Source organism: Panthera leo, chromosome D4 (genome assembly GCF_018350215.1).
Source record: "Panthera leo isolate Ple1 chromosome D4, P.leo_Ple1_pat1.1, whole genome shotgun sequence".
Taxonomy (NCBI): domain Eukaryota; kingdom Metazoa; phylum Chordata; class Mammalia; order Carnivora; family Felidae; genus Panthera; species Panthera leo.
The window spans coordinates 42,940,782-42,956,575 of record NC_056691.1 but is presented as its reverse complement, the minus strand read 5'-3'; the positions used below and the strand labels follow the sequence as shown (position 1 = coordinate 42,956,575).

At 40.1% G+C, this 15,794-nt stretch overlaps 1 long non-coding RNA gene across 1 annotated transcript in view; it reads right to left on the bottom strand.

Annotated features, from left to right (window-relative positions):
• Positions 1 to 4,598: 4,598 nt before the first annotated feature.
• LOC122205345 overlaps positions 4,599 to 15,794 on the bottom strand; it is a 72,271-nt gene continuing 61,075 nt past the window's right edge. The window contains exons 2-3 of the long non-coding RNA XR_006196011.1: positions 7,274 to 7,541; positions 4,599 to 5,038 (exon numbers count right to left, since the gene is read on the bottom strand). This is a non-coding gene — a long non-coding RNA (uncharacterized LOC122205345). The remainder of the gene's footprint in view (positions 5,039 to 7,273; positions 7,542 to 15,794) is intronic.

Genomic DNA, 15,794 nt, shown 5'->3' with positions numbered 1-15,794 from the left:
AATTACATTATGAACATCACTACACCTAACACCTATCATCTATCTAACCATTAGCCAAGCTTATATCGTGGGTGTGTGTTTCAAAATAAGTTGAAGACATTAAGAAATAATTTTTTTAATGAATAAAAAATGCAGTCTCATAAAATGTGTAACTGAGGTTGGGGCAGAGGTACAGCTATCTCTGGAACTTCTCTAGTGGATAAAGCCTAAGAACAGAAGAAGCCTAAAAGTCAGGAGGGGTTTAGCTGCCTTACTTTGAACATGCCTTAATGCAATTTCTTGGGAAAATGAATCAAAGAAAATGTTCCCAGGGAACAGGCAGTGCTGACAGGGGGATGTCACCATCACAGCACCCAGGCTGTATATTAGTATGGTTGCTGGGCAACACTGTTGTCTCATCTGATACACGTGTGAGCAATGAATCCTGAGGCTAGGAGTAAAACTGCCTGAGGCTGGTCGCTTCCAGAATTAGCTCTAAACGTCCCTGTCCCTCTCCTTCTACTGCATTGATTCTCTGGTCTTTCTCTATTCATTTCTTTACCCCCTTTTTTCCCCCATTATAACACCCTCCTCTAGAATACTGTTTTAGACAGAGAACGTCTGTAGTGAACTTTTGGAAGCCTCCTCAAGTACCTATCGATCTACACCAACCTCGGGGCTCATTACACCTTGCTTGCACTCAGCTTTCTTTCCTGCATTCACTTCTGGAGAACTCCTAGCAATCCTGTCATGATCTCAAGGGTCCACGTTGCTCCTTCTTATTATAACCAATCCACCGCCCGCCTAGCAACTTCCATCTTTCGCAAACTCCTCACGCTCCTCCAGGCTTGCATGCTGCCCTTTGACCTTGTCCCAGAATAAAAATCATCTCGGGGATGCTTATGAGGTATCAAGGAAGGTGGGGAAGGCTGAAAGGGGATGGAACCTTCAACACAGAGGTGCAGGATGTACCCTATGCTCAGAGAAGTGTAGTGTCACCAAGGAAATTTTAAGAAATGAAACCTCATGATAAAAGCAAGAGAAATTATACTTTGGTTGGAAGCACATTTTAGGAGAGGGAATGAGGAAAACAGCCAAATACGATGGTACAGTCATCCAGACATGAGAGATCAAAAACAGGGCCCCTTGATGAAGCAGTCAGTGTCATCTGAGAAACAACACTACGAGTGCATTTGGAAACAGATTATAATGTCTCCTGCTCAGTTTCATTATAGAAAAGACTCCACGGGTCTTCTGGCACACAGGGTAGCTACTAACAGCTACCAACAGCCTGCTGGAGAGCAGGAAAGAGGCAGGGATTTTGACAGAACGATGAATTGCATCCAAATAAATAAGATTTAATAACAGAGTATGAAAAGACAAAGTCCTCATTTTCACCTGTCTCTGGATTTGCAAACATAGATATTTCCTTTAGAGAGGAAACCACGGTATTTATGATTGGCTCATATTTCACACCTTTATTCATACATATCCTGTGATGTAAAAGGCCTATTTCTTATTACATAGGAAATGCTAAATGCACTGGGGATTCACAGAAAAGCTCAAAGCTTTTCTAGGAGAAGTTAACGTAAGTAGTTAGTCACAGGAGTACAACCTAAAAAACAAAGCCTTCTTTCTGACTCTGCAGAAATTAAGTACTGACATGTGAAACCTGCTGAGAGTTTCATCTGTTTTTACTCTGAAAGCCTCATTCTTTTTGTCTAAGTACGTGCATGCACACATAATGCTTTAAGCTTAAAGATGAGAGCCAACTCTGGCAGACAAGCCTGGCACAGGGTAAAGAAGGTGGCAGCGCCCCCTAGTGCTCATTCAGTCCAATTACAGTCCACAAATGCGCAAGTGGGTGAGACCCTTTCATCTTTATCCGTAGATGGTCACAACACCAAAACACCAAAAAGTTTGCATTTGTTGATACTATAATTCCCAACCAACCAAACTTCAAACAGGGTAAGGTTCTATTAAAAGGAAAAATGAATGCAAGTCAGAAATATGAACTTTCAGTCAAGCCTTTTAATAACAATTTTTACCATTGCAATGAAGATCAATGCAATGTCACTTGCAAATACAGTAAGGTTACACTTGGAATATGGGAACAATATATACCTATAGAGTAGCAGAGAAAGGTGAGTTGGTTTTCAAAAATTAGGTCCCTGGTGCCAGGATAAGGGGAGCTGACTGATTTAATTCTTGCTCTGGATAATGTGATACATTTAGCTCCCTTATTATTGGGTTTAAATGTATTAAAGAGCGGAGCAAGCTTTTCCATTCTTGTAACATAGTGAAAACATTCTTTCAAATGGCTTGTTTGTCTTTATAAAATGAGGCATGCCGATATATTATAAAATGCTGCTCTCACATTTCTCTTCTTCCTGTAATTTCTTCTTACTGCAAGACCATTAATCACAGTGTTGAGCATAGGTCCACAGATCTGGCTGCAGTAAAAGAAAAGCTGACTACTTATCAATGAATGTAGCCCTCAGATGATGACGATGATGATGATGACGATGATGACAATGACCACAACGACGATGACAACATACCATCCCTCAAAAGCTTTATAGAATGTATCTCATAACAGACCGATAGAGGAATTATTCACTTTACAGGGGAGGAAATTGAGTCTAAGGCCACAGAGCCTATTGAGGTAGCTGAGGTTAAGATTCAAACCTAGGGAGTCTGACTCCAGAGCTCAAGCTCTGAATCACTCTGGGATATACTGCCTCCCGAGTGCAATGACACCACATGGAGTCTACAGAGGATAATTACACTGATGGGTCAGCATGGTAATTTAGTTGCCAAGGACCCACAATGGGAATGGTGGTGTGTTTGAAAAGTTGTATATGAACATGGACCTAGAAAAAGGGGCACCATTATGTATACTAGTGTTGCTGCATTCTGTCACCTATGAACAACAGCTATGATTCTTCCCCCAACACTCTGCTTGAAGACAGAGATTCTAGTGGAATGGTTACTCAAGGGAAGAGCTCTGTGGAAATTTTGGGACCACTCTCCTCAGCTAGCAGTTTTCAAAAGCATATAATCTGCTTAAAAGGAAAATCCTGAATAGTAGTTCCGGCTGGAAGTAAAACAGCTGGACCCAGGGAGAGAAGACTTGAACTAGAGAAAGGCTTGATGGTCTTTGGAAACAGGAATTTTCTTTGGATTGATCACAGAGCAGCCAGAGACAGTGGTGCAAATCTTTGCGAATGTACTTATTTTTTTGGTAAGCCACTTCTGTTCTTGGGATTTAGAGAGAAACAGATGATAGTTCCTTTAGAAATGGAGAAAGTGAGAGCCTTAGCTTTAATTTCAGAAGATACAGGCCTAGTTTTTGTATTTTTTTTTTTATAAAATTGGACAATTTGTTTTATTTTCTTTAATTCCTTAATTTATTAGTAAACTCATATATGGTCATTGTTTATGTATTTTTTTTAAATTTTTTTAAATGTTTATTTTTGAGACAGACAGAGACAGAATGCGAGTGGGTTAGGGGCAGAGAGAGAGGGAGACACAGAATCCGAAGCAGGCTCCAGGCTCCAAGCTGTCAGCACAGAGCCCGACGCAGGGCTGGAACTCACGAGCTGTGAGATCATGACCTGAGCCGAGGTCGGATTCTCAACTGACTGAGCCACCCAGGTGCCCCTCATATATGGTCATTGTTACCAGTAATTATCAAACAATGCACAAAGGAAAGTGAGACATCTCTATCCACCCAGAGTCCCTTTTATTCCAAGGTAATATTAACATTCAATATCCTTCCAGTACCTTCTCTATACCCATCCAGACATGCACACTCACATACAGACATATGCAAAATCTCATCTTTTGAAAATGAAGTGTACTGTACATATCATTCTGCAACTTGGCCTTCCTGCTTATCACTGCATCATGGACACCTCTCCAAGTTGGCAGATAGCAATAAAATATATTTTTTTAAATAGTTGCACAGTCTTCTCTAGTATGGATGTGGCATAACTAATCTCTCCCTGATGGCAGAAACTGATTTGGTTTCCAGTTTAGAGCACTGGAAGACACTGAGGCAAATGAGCTGTAACATGCATCTGATCTCTACCTCCTGATGTTTGCTTTTCAGAGATCCTCCGAAGTTGGATGGCTAAGTCAAAGCATATGTATATATATTTTTTGATATTGCACAATAACTTTCAAAAATGGTAACAACCGAATATCCAGTCAGCAATGTGTAAGACTGCCCGTTTCCTAACATGCTTACTAGTAATGGGTACTTTTATTCTTTAAGCTTTGTCAATGTGATGGATTTTTATACATCTCATTTTTAATGTAATTTGCATTTTCTCTAATGACTAGTGAGGTTGAGCATGTGCATGCCTACAGGAAATTTGGATTCCGCTTCCATATTCTTTGCCCATTTTTTCTACTGGGCTATATGTGTTTTTAGAAAAATTCTAGAAATTCTTTTAATATTAGGAATATTAACCTTTTGTCTTTCATCCACATTGAAACTTTTTCCTCAGTCTCTCATTTTTTCCTTTTTCTTCCTTTTTATAGTATCTTTTAACATCCGATTTTTAAAAAGTAACACAGTTTAATGTTTTTTTTCTCTTTTGGCTTCATGGTTTCCTGTCTTGCTTGGAATTTTGTTCTAATATTTTTATTATTTCATATTTTACATTTATACCATGAATTGATCTGGAATTCATTTTGTAATATGGACTGACATTTAGCTTTGTTTTCTCCTATGCTGGGTAGTCAATTATGTCAGCAATGCTATCCAATTTTGTCTAACTGAACTAAACTTTTCCCACTGAACTGCAATTCCATCTTTGTCAAAAGTAATTTCTCACATATGTTTGCATCTATTTCTGGACATTTACTATGTTGCACTAATGTCTCTGTCTGCACCAGTTCTATTCTGTTTGGTTTTCAGTAGCTTTGTAGAAACATTTAATGTCCAGTAAGGCAAGTTTCCTCACACTGTCCTTCTATCATCATCTTCTTGGCTCGTCTCACACCCTTTTTCCTTTATGGGAGGCTTGAAATCAGGTTATCCAGTCCCTTCCTACAAACAAAACAAAACCCCAGTTGATATTCTACTAGAAAATGAGTTCAATTTAAACAGTTTTAAAAGGACAGGTGCTTATGAAAATCTCCCACCATGTAGGAACACATCCCTTGTTGGTAGCCTGTGATTTCTTTCTGGGCAGTTGTAAGAGTTTGAGTCACCCTCCTTGGAGTTTGGAAAATTTTCAGAAGGTGCCAAAGTGCATGTCTTCTCTCACGTCTCATGAACCTTTCTAGTCTAGAGACTCAGAATATTCTTCGGCTCAGGAAAACTCTTTTTTCCACTATGACTTCTCCTCCTTCAATCCCCCATGTTTGGATCCAGAGCTGTTATTACTGCATGCTATGTCTCCTATATATGTCCTCCAGGTCTCCTATCTGTTTTCTCCCGACCTTTGTTTCCTTTATGCCTTCACTCCCTATTGGGGTATATCTGTCTCTTGGTCTTCGACATCACACATTCAGTTCTCTGCAATAATCATTCTCCTCATCAGGTTGTTTGTTTTTAATTAAAAACTCTACTTCAGTTTCATTTAATAGTGTCCTCATTCCATCTTCCTAATGGTTCTCTGCCATTGTTTGTTAAGATGCTCTCATATTACTCCCATCAGTGCTTCTTCAGAGACCAGCTATTCTAAGATGTTTACATGGGTTCCCTCTCAAGATTACCTTTCTCTTCTTGTTAGTTACTTGTCATTATTCTCTCCTGATGAGGGTTTCCTGTTCCCTTAGCACTCCCACAATTTTGGTTTTTAAAGTCTCTTGAGCAGTGGCAAAGCAGCCAAGGGTGGTAGAAAAGTGGCTTCTACTATCTGCCAGTGAATCGATTTGCAAACTGATAGCCCTCTGGGAAGCATGCAGAACAGCCACTCAACTTCCCAGCCTCCCTGGACAGGAAGCTCTTTTTCATTAGCCTGGCCTGGGACCAGGCCTGGGATCTGCGTTCCATGGGAGTCATCTTAACAACATGGAGCAGGCCCTCCCAAGTCACATAGAGAAACTGGGTAGGGTCAGATACTCCTTGAGGGGGCGGGGGGATCCCGAGGCTTCCTAAGGTTCAGAAGGCAGTTTCTCAGGCTGGGTCTCTACTCTGTATTGGGAAAGGACAACCTTTTCTGCTATAGGCTCTCACTGGGCACCAGGAACAACCATGCCCCTATCTGCCTAGTCCCTGGAGGTCCCAAGAGAACTGCACCCTCACAGGTGTCCTCCAGCCCATCCTAAAGAGAGAGGCAAGGGCAGGCATTCAACTGTTTACCCACACATCCCATTATTAGGCTTGAATGGAGTACAGAGTGGGCATATGTGCTGTCAGACATTGAGAATCTGAATGATAATTTACGTAGGCTAAGATGTTAACATTTTTCCACTTTGTGATTATTTTGTACTTTTATACAATGGACAGAAGATTGGATAATATTTCATATAAATACATTTAGGCATGTCATTTTATTTGTTAAAAGAATATATTTTTGAGAAGCCTCACAATACATGATTCCATCAGGAAATAGATCAGGGATTCCAAATAGCTCAGCAACTGCCCCTGAGAGAATCCCATCCCTGACCGTGAATCACATCCTCGTCAGCCACTGAGTCCAGGCCAACCTTTCTGCCCTGAGTTAGTCCTTCCAAAGAGTATTTCAGTCTAATAGTTTCTGAAGCATGCATTTTGGTTTTGGCTTTTGGTTAAGGGTAACATGAGGAGCCTTGAGAGCTATGCATCCTTAGGGTTTTCAAGAAATATCATATTTGATTACTCTTGATTCACAGTGCTTTAGCAATACCACATAAGAATTTCCACTAAATATAAAATCTTCTAACTAGGCATGAAACATTAGCAGTAGGCCAAACTAGCCTATTTTTTTCTTAAAATCTTGACCTATTAAAAAAAACACCTAAAGTAAATATCACAAAATGCTAACAATTGTTAAATTTAGGGATGGGCACGTTGATTTTTGTAATGTCCCTCTGTATCACTCTATAGGCTTGAAGGATTTTGTATTAAATTCAAAACACTCTTAAAAACAGAAATTGTACCTTTCTGTAGACTCAGGTACAAATCTGAGGATCAGACAGTTTAAAAAATGCATTTATAAGCCATTAATTTCTACTCAGCAAGTCTAGAATGTTGCATTTATGATTTGAGCAAATGGGAATATTTTTAGTATCCTAACTATAGTCCATAATTTCTATTTTTATTTTTTATTTTTTGCTTACAACTTACTCTTCTTACCTCAGGATTAATTAAACAATCAGTTAGTTGGCTTCTTTGTTCCGTGTCTGAAGTGAAGGGGGTAAAGTTAGACTCTCTACCAAACAGGCCTCTCCAGGGGATCAAAGCTCTATTCCTTAAAGTATCCAAGGTTCCTTGTGATTGTCTATTATTTCCCAATCCACACCGAAACTATCCAGAAACTGATGATAGACGTGTTCAGACTGTGTACATAAAGATGACACATTCTTGATGTTTTTCCTTCCTGTGTCACATAGTACTTTGCTTTCTTCGCCCAAATGGTGAGAATTAGGCAGCCATGTAGGAAAAATACATACACATGTTCTTAATTAATTCATTTTTCAATGAGACAGAGGGAGATATGGAAAGAGAGCAACTGAAGGAGAAAGAGCAAAGAGAATGAATATGTCACTCTTTATAGTGACAAGGCACGAAGATCAAAGCAGGGTTATGAGGCCCCCTAATGGAGGATATTTTTACTGCAGCTGAGGAATAGTTCAGAGTCCAAGTCCCCTAGTGGCTCCAAACCTTTCTGATTGTGATATTTACATCCTACTGCTTTACTATTTTTGCTCTCCTCTTCTTTGATTGAAGAGCTTAATTGCCACTAAGTCCTTTTTATACTAAAGGTCACCATTTTCATATGCTCAGGTCATTACTTAATGTTCAGATTTAGCATTTTGAATATGACACAGAATAGTTGTCTTGGAGAGGTGCCTGAGTGGTTCAGTTGGTTAAGCGTCAGACTCTTGATTTTAGCTCAGGTCATGATCTCACGGTTCGCAGGTTTGAGCCCCGCATTGGACTGACACTGGGCAGAGCCTGCTGGGATTCTCTCGCTCCCTCTCCCTCTGCCCCTGCCTTGCACACTCAAAATAAATCAGTAAACTTAAAAAAAATAAAATAAGATCTTTAGAAAGAAAAAAAGGATAGTGTTTTGGAAACTGTCCTGAGGCTCCTGGACCAGTTGGATACACTTGGGCCTAGTAGTCCCAATGGCGTAGCACATATGGGTAGCCGAACTTTTCATATACTACATAATGTATGGCCCAGAGTCTCTGACTGCCTGATGCCACTTTCAGAAAGAAGAGGTGGGGTACATATTAGCCCCGCCCTCCCAGCTGTTACCATGAGAGCTTTCGTGTTACACTGCCATCTGTAGTGAGCAGTGTAAGTGCTCAGATTTGCTACTTTTGAACATATTGAATTTATGGCACGTACAGACTTTTAAAGTTGCACCCCTCAAGTTTTATACTGAACTAAAATAGAGCTTAACCAAGGGAAATTCTTACTTGTGGCCAAAATGCACTTAGCCACTGTACAAATGAGAAAACTTTGAAATGATCCACTTAAAAGAAAATCAGCTTTGGAATATCCTCCCCAGTCCGCGGAAAAGAAAAGTAGCTATCTGGTCTGACAGGTTAAGTCACCCTTCTGCACAAAACACTCCATCCCCTTCTTTTGTTAGTATAAAATCCCAATTCTTAGCAAGCCTACAAGGCCCTGTGGGTTCTGCCCCTTTTGACAAGTGCCTGTTTTATCTTCTATCATACCCTTCGCTCACTGCTCCCTCAACTCCTGTCCCACGGGCCTCCTCATAGCTGGCACTCGGCAACCTCACACTTCCTTCCCTCTCTCCAGGTCTCCGCTTAGATGTCACCTTATCAGACAGACCTTCCCACACCACGATGTCAAAACCATCACACCCTGAACTTCACTTGCTCAATTTTCATTATAGCACTTTCCAACATGATCATTATTATATCGTGATTCTCGTTAGGGTATCTTTTTATTTTATTTTATTTTTTTAAAATTTTTTTTTAACGTTTATTTTTGAGACAGAGAGAGACACAGCATGAACGGGGGAGGGTCAGAGACAGAGGGAGACACAGAATCTGAAACAGGCTCCAGGCTCTGAGCGGTCAGCACAGAGCCCGACGCGGGGCTCGAACTCAGGGACCGTGAGATCATGACCTGAGCCGAAGTCGGCCGCTTAACCGACTGAGCCACCCAGGCGCCCCTCGTTAGGGTATCTTTTTAAAATAATTTTTTAATGTTTATTTATTTTTGAGAGAGAGAGAGAGTGCGAGCACATATGAGTGGGGGAAGGGCAGACAGAGAGGAAGACACAGAATCCGAAGCAGGCTCCAGGCTCTGAGCTGTCAACATACGGCCCATGCAGGGCTTGAACCCACGAACCATGAGATCAAGTTGGATGCTTAAGCAACTGAGCCACCCAGGTGACCCAGGAGGTATTTACTTTAATTTTGATGTGGTTCATGGTGGTAGCAGTGGTGTTGGTGTTGGTATTGGTGGTGGTGGTGTGTGAATTCCCACTAGGACTCACGTATTAAAACACAGAAAAGTAATGGAAGGCCATGGCTTGCGTGTCCGTTACGTCTTCTTGCAGCTGTCAAACTACAGGCAAGAAATTTAATTTCTGATTCATTTCTTTATCTTTAAAAAGAGGAAAATAACATGCATATACCTTGGAGCACTGTTACAAAAATTAAATAAGAAGACGCAGGTAAGGTGTCTTCAGTGCTGCCTACCTGGCATAGGTAAGCACATAACAAATGATAACTATTAGTATCCTGCTTATCCAATTTTCTTCTATCTGATGTTCTCATCTCCCTCCATTTGGGTATCCTAAGACTAGTGCTAGAAGAACATATTTTACAACTTATTTTGAGTTTCCATAGAGTTATACACATTGGCCTCTCAGTGTACGCTTTTGTGACTGCTTTCCTAAAAATGGAACTAATTCAGAATTTATTGTGGTTCACACAGAATGGAAGATTAAATCACTGTTGAATTACATGCAGAAATTAACCCAATTATTTTTCAAAATGGCAATATATTTGCTGTATAACATTGGTATCATCAAGCAAGAGTAGAAATTACATTACTCTAAATATACACCAGATGGCTCTAGGGTGACATGGTTATTAAAAAGAAATAAATGTCCTGATTGTTTAGTTTCCCCAAGGGCAAAATCTGTGTCTAATCTGTGTCTGTAACTTATCCACCACAACCAGCTGAGGGGCAGAGGATTGGACTATATTTTAATTTATGATTCTAGCAGCAACCTGCCATTCTCTTAGGAACAAAATTCTCTGCTAATTTGGCTAAAAAGATTTGAAGACTTCTACGTAGGCAAAACAAATGGTGACACTCGCATTTCTAAGGTGGGGACCAAATGATGTCAAAGGATAAGAAAGAAATGAACCCGTGCTCGCAGATGCTCAATTTAAAGTTTAAAATCTCAGAGTGGCAAGTGATGCTGCTACTCCAAATACAGTCTAAGAACTTCAGACCCTATTCTTTGCTCTTTAATCTCATGTATTTAATGATAAAAAATTAAAAATAAAAATAAATAATAATTTTTTAAAGAAAGGCTTTGCTCTGATTTGTGCCGGACACTGTTCTAGATCCTGGGGCCTCAACAGAAAACAAAACAGACATGGTCTATTCTCATGAAGGTTACATTGTCCATTCACCTGCAGAGGAGAGGGTAGAAGGGAGAAAGGGATGAGCTCATGAGTTCATGAGCAAGAGTGAAGGTTTTGTTTTTCCACTTCCCTTAATGAGATTTTTCCCACATTTACAGTCATCTGTAAATATGTATCTGCAACAAAATAAGTGGCGACCACAAATATAAAGCCTTCCTTTTTTTTTTTTTTTTTTAAGTAAAACTACACCCAACATGGGACCCAAGATCACTAGTCACATGTTCTACCCACTGAGCCAGTCAGGCACCCCATAAATGTTCCCTTTACTTTTTTAATGTTTTTATTTATTTTAGACAGTGAGAGAGAGGGGGGTGGGAAGAGGGGCAGAGAGAGAGGGAGACACAGAATCTGAAGCAGGCTCCAGGCTCTGAGCTGTCAGCACAAAGTCCCACGTGGGGCTCGAACCCTTGAACTATGAGATCATGACCTGAGCAGAAGTCAGATCGGCTCATGACTGAGCCACCCAGGCACCCAATGCTTCCTTTAAATTTCAACCAACCAGCCCAATAATTAGCCAAGTATCCTTGTAAATATCCTTTGTTCTAAGTTCCCACAAACCCTTAAAATGGTCACCTACTGAATCTCTTCAACCTTCCAGTAAAAAGTAGGTGCTGCAGCACTCATGAGCCTGAGACTTTAAAATCAGTGCTTGGGGTTGGTTTTGTTTCTTGGCTCTCAAAATTTGAATGAGCTGCTTATGTGGTCACCATACCAATTCTGGAAAAAACTATTACACAAATACTAAGGCTGAGCCTGTGAGACCCTACTCACTTCTCCCACTCAATTTCCCAACTGGGGTGCTGGTTATATCCTGACCCATTTTTTCATCTCCCTAATTCCGAGATTCATAATCGTGAACTTCGGTTTCTGTATGAACACACAGTGCCTTTTTGTTTAGGTGATATCCTAGACCTGCAGTGCCCAATAAGGTAGGCAGAAGCCACATGGGGCTATGGAACACTTGAAATATGACTAGTCCAAGCGAAGATGTGCTAAAGTATAAAATACACTCTAAATTTCTAAGACTTACCATGACAAAAAGAATATACAGTATCTCATAATAATTTTATATACTGATTAAATGTCAAAGTGGTATTTTTAATATACTAGGTTAAGTAAAATCTATAATAATTGATTTCACCAGTTTCTTTATACTTTTTAAAGTCATGTCAACTAGAAAATTTTAAATTACATATATGGCTTTCATTCTGTTTCTCCTGGACAGTACTGTACTAGATGCCCTTAAAGTTGCTTTGGATTTTAGCTTTCCATATGGTTTATGGCTGTTTGTTTCCCTGTTAGGAACTCCCTGATTCAATTCTTGCCATGCAGGAGTTCACCTGACTTTAGCTTTTCACTCCTACCTGGATGGTCAGGCTTTTTGCCAGATATAAGCTCTATTTCAGAACTTCTAAATGAAATGCAAATAAAAAGCAATACACAGCCTTATTTTGTAAGAGTTATAACCATTCAATCCAATGTCATCATGCAATTAACAATGCAAGACAATGCATTGACTGTAAGGAAGCAAAATGAGGTACAGGTACAGTTTCTACTGGCCATGGGCTGACAGTCAAGTGGGAGGGGAAGGGCAAGTGAGCTGAGCTATGAGTGAGAACGGAAGGCATGACTCAGTAGGAAGGAGCAGACGAGTTCCCTGGGTGTCCGTATTCTCATATAGCACCCCAATTCATCACCACTGTCTGTTTCTATTAGAAAGTTATAATGTACCACAGGAATTCATAAATGAGAAAAAATCCATATAGGTGGAAAAATCAGGCAAAGTCTCAAGAAAAAAAATGATAAATGAGTTTGTGCTTGAAGGCTGAGGTGAAAGAGGGAAGGATCCTATATTCTGAAAAAGCAAAGGAGGCAGGGAAGTGTAGAGAATATTTGGGGAAGAATGAATAACTGAGTTTGGCTGCAGCAAAGGGGCCAAAAAGCTGGTGGGGTAGATGGAGGTTGGGACTAAGAATGTGAGAACACTGGGCTCTGGGCCAGGGAGTTTTTACTTAATGTGGTAGACAATGGTGAGCCAGCATTGCATTAGGGAGAATAATCATAATGCTGCATAGCTGAAGTGAAATGAAGGAGAGGCTAGAAGAGAAGGGACAAATTAAGAAACTCTTGGAATAGTCTATGCCAGAGAGGCTGTCATTCTCCCTTCTATAACCCTGGTAAATATTGCCAGCGGATCATGGCACTCTTTCCCAAATGCAACCTCTGAATTCTTAACACAGTGTTTTCAAGAAGCTATAAATTGGCACGTGGAAGAAAATTTATGTTCTATCTGTTATTTAGCAAAAGCGTTAGAACCCTTAATCAGGATGGCATCAAAATTGGCAGACAGAAGAAACAGAAAATCATCTCAGGGGCTGAATGTATACATCTGGCATCTCATTGGAGATGGAACATGATTGCACTAAGCATCCATGGTTGCTTGATTAGGATAGTATTGGTGCCAATGAGAAGCTCAGGAAGCTTAGGAAGACTGGTCTTCCTTTGGAAAATGATGAGTCTCATTGCAAGCATGCTGCACATGAACCCATGATAGATAGTTGTGGGAGAAAATCCCAGAAAGATGTGGAATGTGTAGGCCTGGAGCTACGGATAGACCATGGGTCAGAGGGCCTTGATGTGAAATTCTTCTATGCAGAATTCATAGTTGAGGACATGGGCTTAAGTTTAGAGGAAGATGTGGAAAGGTCTGAGGAGAGAATTTTGGAGTATGCTTATATTTGTGTAGCAAGATGAGGAGATGGTGCAGGGTACATATGATCATAGCAGCCCAGTGAAGGCAAAGCTAATGGAGTGCCATAGAGATTGAAGGAGGAGAAAATTTTAAGAAGCCCTGTGTTTTGCTTCAGAGATCAGACTGGTTAGAGCAGATAAAAGATAATCAGATCTGTTAATTGGGGGATCACTGGTATCTCTGAGAGGGTCCTCAAGTTGGAGATGATGGGAATGGAAGCCAAGTCTGCAATGAAGTGAGCTGATCATTGAGGGTATAGAAGCACTGAGCAGAAGGAATACAATTTTGAGTGAATTACAAGAGAGAAGGAATGCATGCCGACTTATTCAGGGTAGAGAAAACTTGAAATGGGTATATTAATAGGGTGAAAAGAAAACTTTGCTCACAAAGGGCAAGATTAATATAATCTAGAAGAGATATCATTGATGGAGCACAACAGGAAGCTTAAGAAAAAAGAGACCAAGGGCACAGGTGGGGTGAAATTAGGAGAGGCCAGAAAACAGGACTTGTGAGCCAGTAGTGAAGAAAAGGACGATGAAGAAAGACATGGGGATACTTGTCAACTCAGAGAAGGTAAGTAACCTATCACCAGTCACATTAGTTAGGGAGCCAAGATTCTAACCCAGGCCAGCCTGACTTCAAAGACCAGGCTCATGGCCACTACCCTCAATCCTTAGGGGTTTAAATTGTATCCTGCATCACAGAGCCTGACAGACAGAAAGGGTTGAAAGTTTGCAGGATATATAAACGAGTGAATGACCAAATTACTGTATCAATTATTATTGTGTGATACTTTAGATGTAGAAGCTATAAGAAAATGTGCAGCATGTTTATTGGTCACTAGAAATATCATTCTCTAATGGTTTCCCATTCTAGCCACCCAAAATGCTGGACATTCAGTCTGGCTCAAGGCCCCAGTCCAACTGAGGCTATCAGGTGGGAGAGCCTAATGAACACACATCCGCAGGTCAGCCAGCACCCCTGAACACAGCCGAGCTGAACAGACTTTCTAGCAAGCACAAGCATGAAATGACGCAGGCTCTAAAGGGTTAGGGGGAGAGTATACTCATACTCGTTTACTGAACTTTGAAAAAATGCCCATGATACTGAAGTGTTGCCTATAACATCAAATAGTAACTCAGAGTGAAAAAAGGCTCAATATTTATTCACCACATTTGTGCGCTATCCTTCATCACTGTATTTACTTTGCCATCTTATTTCAATATCATTAACTATACAAGTTTTCATGCAACACACTGTTGTATAGGTCACAAAGGAAACAGTGGTGAAAATAAAAATTTATGCCTTAAAACATGTTTTAAATGCTCCTTAATTAAAAAATAATAGAATAAAGGCTTCTCTTCATTTATCCCATTTTCTACTACAAAAAGTATTGAGATGAAACATTCCTCTCACAGTAAAAACAATAAAGTTCTCTGACAATAAAAACATTATTTAGTATGTACCTTGTCAAGCATAAGAAAGAGAAATTATTTACAACATTTTTACAAGTCAAACAGACAAGTTTACATAGAGCCCATTTTGTTTCTCTACAAGCCACTTTGAATTTGGTATCTTGATGTCTTTATCTCCCTCTATCTATTTCTCTTCTGCACTACCCACAATCCCAATCTCCCTTTGTACAAGAAAGTGAGTTTGAAAAATCCTTACCAGCAGTAACACCTTACTGTAAATTAGTTTAATAATGCTCACTAGTATTGGATCATTTATAATGTACACTAAACTCTAATACAAATAACTCTTATACCTAAGTTGGGGAGATAGTAGAAAACAGAGGCCATAGTCCTCTTAAAATCTATGGGGATTGCAAAATAGTATTAGTAATAGTAATCATATAAAATCTATAGGGATCACCACTTACTCCATTAGGGCTCAAGGCAGCCTTAACCAACTTAATCGTTAATTGCTTAGCTCCTCTAGAGAACACACTAGTCTATTAAAAAAACACTAGCATTATTGGTGCGCCTGGATGGCTTAGTCAGTTAAGTGTCTGACTTTGGCTCAGGTTATGATCTCCCAGTTTCTGGGTTCTAACCCCGTGTCAGGCTCTGCGCTGACAGCGCAGAACCTGAGCCTGCTTCGGATTCTGTGTCTCCCTCTCTCTCTGCCTCTCCCCTGCGCACACTCTCTCTCTCTCTCTCTCAAAAATAAAAACATAAAATTTTTTTTTTAAAAACACTAACATTATTACCAATTCATGACCAATGTTCTAAATGTTTCCCTAAATTCCATAAGA